This window comes from Macaca fascicularis, chromosome 2 (genome assembly GCF_037993035.2).
Source record: "Macaca fascicularis isolate 582-1 chromosome 2, T2T-MFA8v1.1".
Lineage (NCBI taxonomy): Eukaryota > Metazoa > Chordata > Mammalia > Primates > Cercopithecidae > Macaca > Macaca fascicularis.
In genome coordinates, this window is record NC_088376.1 from 152,947,175 (window position 1) to 152,954,524 (window position 7,350).

Sequence of the window (7,350 nt, forward strand, 5' to 3'; positions counted from 1 at the left end):
CCTATTGATGTTTTGTTATGGTGTTTCTTAATAAATCCCAGGCTGCATCTATATAGTCACTCATACATAGTAAGTGAGCATTTGTCCAGTGGTAGAAGTAGCCAGAAATATTGCATCTCTTCTGCCCTCAATTGAAACATCTTCTTTCTCCACTGTATTTCTTTTGTTTTTTTTTTTTAATTTTTTTTTATTTTTTTTTCTGAGATGGAGTCTTACTCTGCTGCCCAGGCTGGAGTGCACTGGCACAATCTCAACTCACTGCAACCTCCTCTCCCCAGGTTCAAGCAATTCTCCTGCCTCAGCCTCCCAAGTAGTTGGGATTACCGGCATGTATACCACCACATCCAGCTAACTTTTGTATTTTTAGTAGAAATGGGGTTTCACTCATGCTGGCCAGGCTGATCTCGAACTCCTGACCTCAGATGATCTGCCCGCCTCGTCCTCCCAAAGTGCTGGGATTACAGGTGTGAGCCACCATGCCCGGCCCTCCACTACATTTCTAATTGCCACATTCTCCCTAACTCAAAGCTCACATGCTTGGTAACAGTTTGGCCAGGTTTTAAGCATTTTCTCTGTTGTGTACTGCATTCCTTCCCCTCCACCTACCCCCGCCTTTTTTTTTTTTTTTGGTCATTATTCCCTGAGGTTGAACAGAGTGTCCACTTCCCCTCACCCCACCCCACACCATCCTCTCCACACACAGCCATAGTTCACAGTTTTTGAAAACCAAAAAATACAAGAGTGGGCCCTGTTCCCAGTGCAGGTCTCCCAGGTTGCAAGTAGTCTGGTAACTGTGCCACTGTCTTTGCTGGGAACCCAGGTTTTACTGTTTTTCCAAAAAGAATTACCTTTTCCTTAAAAGGCTTTGTATCTCTGTGTTCAACTTATGATCTGTACAGGTTTTCATGGAATGTGTAATCAGTGTATACACACCATTTGGTTCTTCTTTAACATTTCTAAAACTGAGCTTCCTTGTTATTTTTAGTTGTTGCCTAATAGTTCATCAGCTTAACGTACATCATTATTTCACTATAGGGAATGAAGTGGCTATAAGCATCTTTTAGTACGATTTAACAAACATAGGTCTTTATATAGATACCTTCCCCCACACTCCTCCCCCAGTTTTCTAACTGTCCCCTGGGGTGCCACTTTCATTAGCGGGATCACTGGGTCAAAGAGATGGTCGATTTTATGTTTCTTGATGGGTCTTGTCAGGAGACCCATCACAGTAAGGGCCCTTTGGTACCACAGTGAATCTCCTTGTGAATCCACTCCAGGATGGCCACCATGAGATTCCAGTGTCACATTAAACCTTGGCTTTGCATGAAGTTAAGCTCAACCTTATGTGCAGTGGCCCCGACCCTGCTCACCCTAAGATCCACTTCTCTCTAGCCGAGCCCTTCTTTCCTTCTCTCTGCCAAGAGAATTCAAGCATCTGTCCAGAATGCTGTTTTATATGCTTAACAGTACAGAGAACAGCATCTATTCATTTTCCTAGGCCCACCTCCATTTGTTTTATGCATCTAATGAGGGCTGATTCTCAGACCTGTCCTAGCCTAAAGCCATGCCTGCTCACAAATTGCAGTCACGCGCTGACATCTGGACTCGCTGCCCTTATCAGAAGTATTTCTGATTAAAATCAGAAAGCCAGAAACTAGAGAAAATAGCAGAGAACGCCACGACCAGATAACCTGAGGAGGCTTAGTTTGATTTTCTTAAGTATACAGCTGTGTATGCTTTGACCGAAAAATGTGTTCTGGATCAGTGCCCATAAAGGGGTGGCGGTATGCCATCTCTCTGCTTTTAAATCTATGCCCATTTCCCTTCAGCTGCCTTCTGATTGAGTACCCTTGATTTTCCTGAAGCTCATTCAGAACTTCCCTTTTCCTGCTTTTGCGCCACCATGTACCCTTGGCAGTTTGCTGGGTCTATGCCTTTTTATACCCTTCCAGGTACTCCTAGGACTAGAAATGTTTTTTTTTTTTTTTTTTTAGATGGGGTTTCGTTCCCGTTGCCCAGGCTGGAGTGCAATGGCACGATCTTGACTCACTGCAACCTCTGCCTCCCGGGTTCAGGCAATTCTCCCGCCTCAGCCTCCTGAGTAGCTGAGATTACAGGTGCACACCAGCACACCCAGCTACTTTTTGTATTTTTACTGGAGACAGAGTTTCACCTATGTTGGCCAGGCTGATCTTGAACTCTTGACCTTAGGTGGTCTGCCCACCTTGGCCTCCCAAAGTGCTGAGATTACAGGAGTGAGCCACCATGCCTGGCCTGAACATCCTTTTTGATTGTAGGCAGAAGTAAGTGTGCTGTGGGTGCAGCTCACGTCCTTGGCTAACCCCTAGCAGCAGCTGTCCATCTCGCACTCACCCCCACCGTACTTCCCTCCATGCTGCCAGCAGCGGAAGGAGCACTCTACAATGCAGATGCCTCCTTTGTTTGCCAACTTCAGTAGTTTCCCATCAGCTACAAGATCAAGCTCAGGCTCCTCTCACCTGGTCCTACCCTCATCACCTCTACAGTACCCTGTAGCAGCCTCCAGTTCCTTGCTGTTCCCCAAACTTGTCAGGGCTGTTTGGAGCCTTCAGCCCATACAAGAGCTGTGCCCATCACCTGGAATACAACCTTTGACCACTTCAAATAATGACCTTTTTTCTACTTAACATTTACTGATCACTCAACTCTGTGCTGTGTGTGTGCTGGCCCTTCACACACACCACCTCCCTAATCCTCACAGTCCTTGAAGGTGGGGACTAGTGTCACATGTGGTCATTGGGAATATCACACAGATCAAAGGCTGGGTTCAAGGTCACATCGCCTGAACACACATTCATGTGATGTGAGAACCTTAACTCTAGGCCTTCCAGTGACACTTCCGTCTCTGGGTTTCCATTCCGCCTTGCAGAGAGCACTCTGACTTACTGTAGCCTTCTGTGTGTGTGTCTCCCCTCTCTACTGTGAGCCCTCGAGAGGAGGGCCCATGCCTTCCCCATCCCCGTCCCAGAAGCTGACTGGAAACAGCGGAGACATGCAGCATATTGTTGACTGAAGAAGGTGCTGCGTCCATGGTCATCCCTCATATCTTTTATAAATTTCTTTTTTTTTTTTTTTTTTTTTTTTTTTGAGACGGAGTCTCACGCTGTTGCCCAGGCTGGAGTGCAGTGGCGCGATCTCGGCTCACTGCAAGCTCCGCCTCCCGGGTTCCCACCATTCTCCTGCCTCAGCCTCCTGAGTAGCTGGGACTACAGGCGCCCGCCACCGCGCCCGGCTAATTTTTTGTATTTTTAGTAGAGACGGGGTTTCACTGTGGTCTCGATCTCCTGACCTTGTGATCCGCCCGCCTCGGCCTCCCAAAGTGCTGGGATTACAGGCTTGAGCCACCGCGCCCGGCCTATAAATTTCTTATACATTTTATTTCTTTGTGGGAATTGCATCTTGAAGCTTTGTTTATAGCCATCTGCGTGGGTCCCTTAGGCTATGTGGCTGACTTTAATACCACAGATATTTTTCCATTTCTGGCATGTAGCAACACTGGGCTGAGCATTGTAGAGATTATAAAAGAGAAGACATGGCCCCTGCCCTCCAATTGCAGAGATGATACCATATGGGACACAATTAGCCATTAAAGACAATACATTTCAGTATTTGCATGGAGTATTTGATTATATAGCCGATGCAAATTCTTGGGAATGATATACAAGGCCCTGCAAGATCTGATTCTAGACCACTTTCCAAGTTTCATCTGCTACTCTCCCACAGATCCCCCCACACCCCAGCCATACCGAGGTACATGCAGTCTTTGGAGCCCACCATGCTTCCAGTGTCATCATCTCTTGGTAGGTGCTGTTCCTTCTTCCTAGAATGCCTGTCTCTTCCTATCTGCCTGGCAACTTCTTACTCATCTTTTAGAACACCGTCTAGTGCCAATTCTTTCCTTTTTTTTTGTTTTGTTTTCATGGCCTTTGTACATTTTTCTGTAGCGTGACCCTTATCACGTAAGTCGATTTTGTAAGTCAGCCCTGCCTGGTAGCTGCTGAGCTACTTGAGGTCAAGATCCAGGTCTCAGTGATGGAAAAATGAATGACAAAATAGAAACTGGATAAATGGAAAAGGAAGGAGTGATGATCTAACATGGCTGGGGGTCAGTCGGGAATCACTTTCAATGGCCAGAATAGAGAGCTGAATAAAGTGGCTTAAAGGCATTAGAGGTTCATTTGCATGTGGGAAAAGCTTGGAGGTGGATGGTTAAGTGCTGGCATGGGTGCCACAATGTCATCAGGAGCCCAGGTTCTGCCGCGCAACTTGGCCATTTTTAATGCGAGGTTTCCCTCTTCGGGGTAACCTTGTGGCTCAAAACGGTTGCTGGAGCTGCAGTCATCTTATCCATTTCAGGCAAGAAGGACTAGAGAGGTCAGCTCGTAAAAAAAAAAAAAAAAAAAAAAAAAAAAATGTTCTTTCCCTGAAGGCAGCCTCCTTCAAACAGATTTCTCAGGGTCCTTTACCCAGGAGCTTCATCTGTATCTCAGGTCAGGATGTAGTCACATGGTCACCTCTAGCTGAGTTTTGAAGAGATGTAAATATACGGAATAAACATAGGTTATCTCCACATTTAATTTAAAATGACACTGCTTTTTAAAACAGATTTTAGATCTGAATACACATTTCTCAGAAAAAGATATAAAATGGCCGATAAGCATATGAAAAGATGCTTAGGGAAATACAAATTAGTCATTAGGGAAATAGAAATCAGAACCACAATGAGACATAATTTCACATCTACGAAGATAGCACTGGAGTCAAAAAGACGTAATAACAAGTGCTGGCAAAGAGAAATTGAATTCTTTTTTTTTTTTTTTTTTGTGAGATGGAATCTCACTGTGTTGCCCAGGCTGGGGTGCAGTGGCAGGATCTCAGCTCACTGCAAGCTCTGCCTCCCAGGTTTACGCCATTCTCCTGCCTCAGCCTCCTGAGTAGCTGGGACTACAGGCACCTGCCACCTCGCCGGGCTAGTTTTTTGTATTTTTTAGTAGAGACGGGGTTTCACCGTGTTAGCCAGGATGGTCTCGATCTCCTGACCTTGTGATCCGCCCTTCTCGGCCTCCCAAAGTGCTGGGATTACAGGCTTGAGCCACCGCGCCCGGCCCGAGAAATTGAATTCTTATAAAGCCACTGGTGGGACTGTGAAATGATGCAGCAGTCTGGCAGGCCCTCACAAAGTTAAATACTGACTTACCCTATGACCCAGCAATCCCACTTTTCGGTATACATATGCAAGAGAATGAAAACATACACCCACACAAAAGCTTATGTATGCATATTCATAGCACTATTCATAAAAGCCAAAAAATAAAAATAACCAAAATGCCCATTAACAAATGAGTAGATCAACAAATTGTGGTATATCCATACAGTGGACTATTATTCTGCCATTAAAAGGATTAAAGTACTGATACATGCTATATAACATGGATGAATTTCAAAAACATTACAGCAAGTGAAAGAAGACAGTCACAAAAAACCAGAGTCGATGATCCTATTCTTATGAAATGTCCAGAACAGGCAAATCCATAGAGACAGAAACTAGATGAATGGTTGCCTGAGGGTGAGGGGAAATGGAGTGACTGATGATGGGTTTTGTGTGGGGGCAATAAAATGTTCTAAAATTAGATAGTAGTGGTTGTACAACTCTGAATATACTAAAAACCATTGTACACACGTTTAAAAGGGTGGATTGTATGTGAATTCTATCTGAATAAAGCTGTTCGAAAATTCAGCTTTTATCTGTAAGATATATCTTCAAAATTAACCTCCAAAAACAAAGGAACTGGTGGCAGGAGGCAGGGGGGACAAATTTCCCAAACCAGTTGATATTTCAAGATTTGTATTAGTTATCTCCTTCTTCTCATTTGAGTCCTGACTTTAAAAAAAGGAAAACTCTGCCCTGCACTGTCAGGGTCGGATCCCTCTGGCTGGTTGCCCAGATGACTGGAATTCTGAGTGGTTTCTTTGTCCTGTGGACTTATAATTTCAAAAACAAAGCCTCTTTTTCCCAGTCTGCAAAGCTGAGGAATGGAGATGTCAGGGGGTCAACAAATAGGCGTAGGAAGCCACTGTATCTGCAAAATAGCAGCATGCTAGAAGGGTTTGCTCTTTGGGGCTCATGTTCCTTGGAGATTTTGTTACTGATAGATGGACAGAGGCAGGTCAGAGACCATGAAAAAGTAATGTGGTGTTTGGAAAGGCCTCCGTGCCAGGAGTCTGCAGATGGTGACTCCTGACCAAGAGCTCTGATTCCTCAGAAAAACAAGAAAGATGATAGCCTTCTCACCACTGGGTTGACACATGAGTTCATGGCCCTGAGCCTATCCTGTAAACACGGAAGGTGGGCACCAGGCAGGCTGTCCTGGAATGGCGAACTTGGGGTGGCTCCGGGGGGGACAGAGTTTGAAAAGGGAAAGGGAGCATTGTCTAGTGGAAAAGAAGACATAGGTGTGTCGGCTGGAGTGGTTGTCAGGATAAAAGGTGGTCGAAGAGATGGTTGGACAGCTGCACTCACTGACAAGTGTGGTCAGAAGCCTTGGGCCAGCAGCCCTTCGTGGTAAGTGGACTGGTTAGGGTTGTTGGAGTTGGACAACAGGAACAACTCACTAACTCTGCATCAAGGTGCTAAAGATGGCCATCAGCAAAGGGGACAGACCTCCCCACCCCTCCTCCTCTAAGTCTCCCTCGGGTTGACCTTTGCTATGTGCTCTGGATTCTTGAGTCTTTCACAAAGGCTCACACGCTCATAAAGTCCCTTGGGAATTACAAGAAACAAATCATTTTTGCGTAGCATAAGATGTGGCTAGTTTTAATTTGATATATTACTAAAGACTGCTGTCAGGTTCATTTTGATCAGAAAGATGAAACTTTCGGTATCTGGTTACAAAACTCTGCCAGTGTATTTACAGGTTTTTCTAGCCTTTTTTTTTTTTTTTTTTTTTTTTTTTTGCTCATTAAATTGTTCTTTATGCTTCCTCTCTTCAACCAGTGGTCTATTTTTCATATAAGTTAAGAAGGTAAAAATAAAACACAATGTAGAAATATGTCAGGGTAAACACTACTGTAGTATTAAAGTGGAAAAATATTTATTATAGTCCATTGATTTTCAGGCACGTATTTTCCAACTTGAACATCTCTGAAATTGTGGTATGTCTTACAGTCAATGGCAGGTTACATTCATTTTTTTCTTATAAGATGGTGCATCCTTTGATCATGAATGTCTTGGATTTGATGAAATCTGGCAAATTATATTAGTGATTGAGCTTAGAAAATGCATTGTTCTCATTCTTTCCTGTCTGCCCTCAG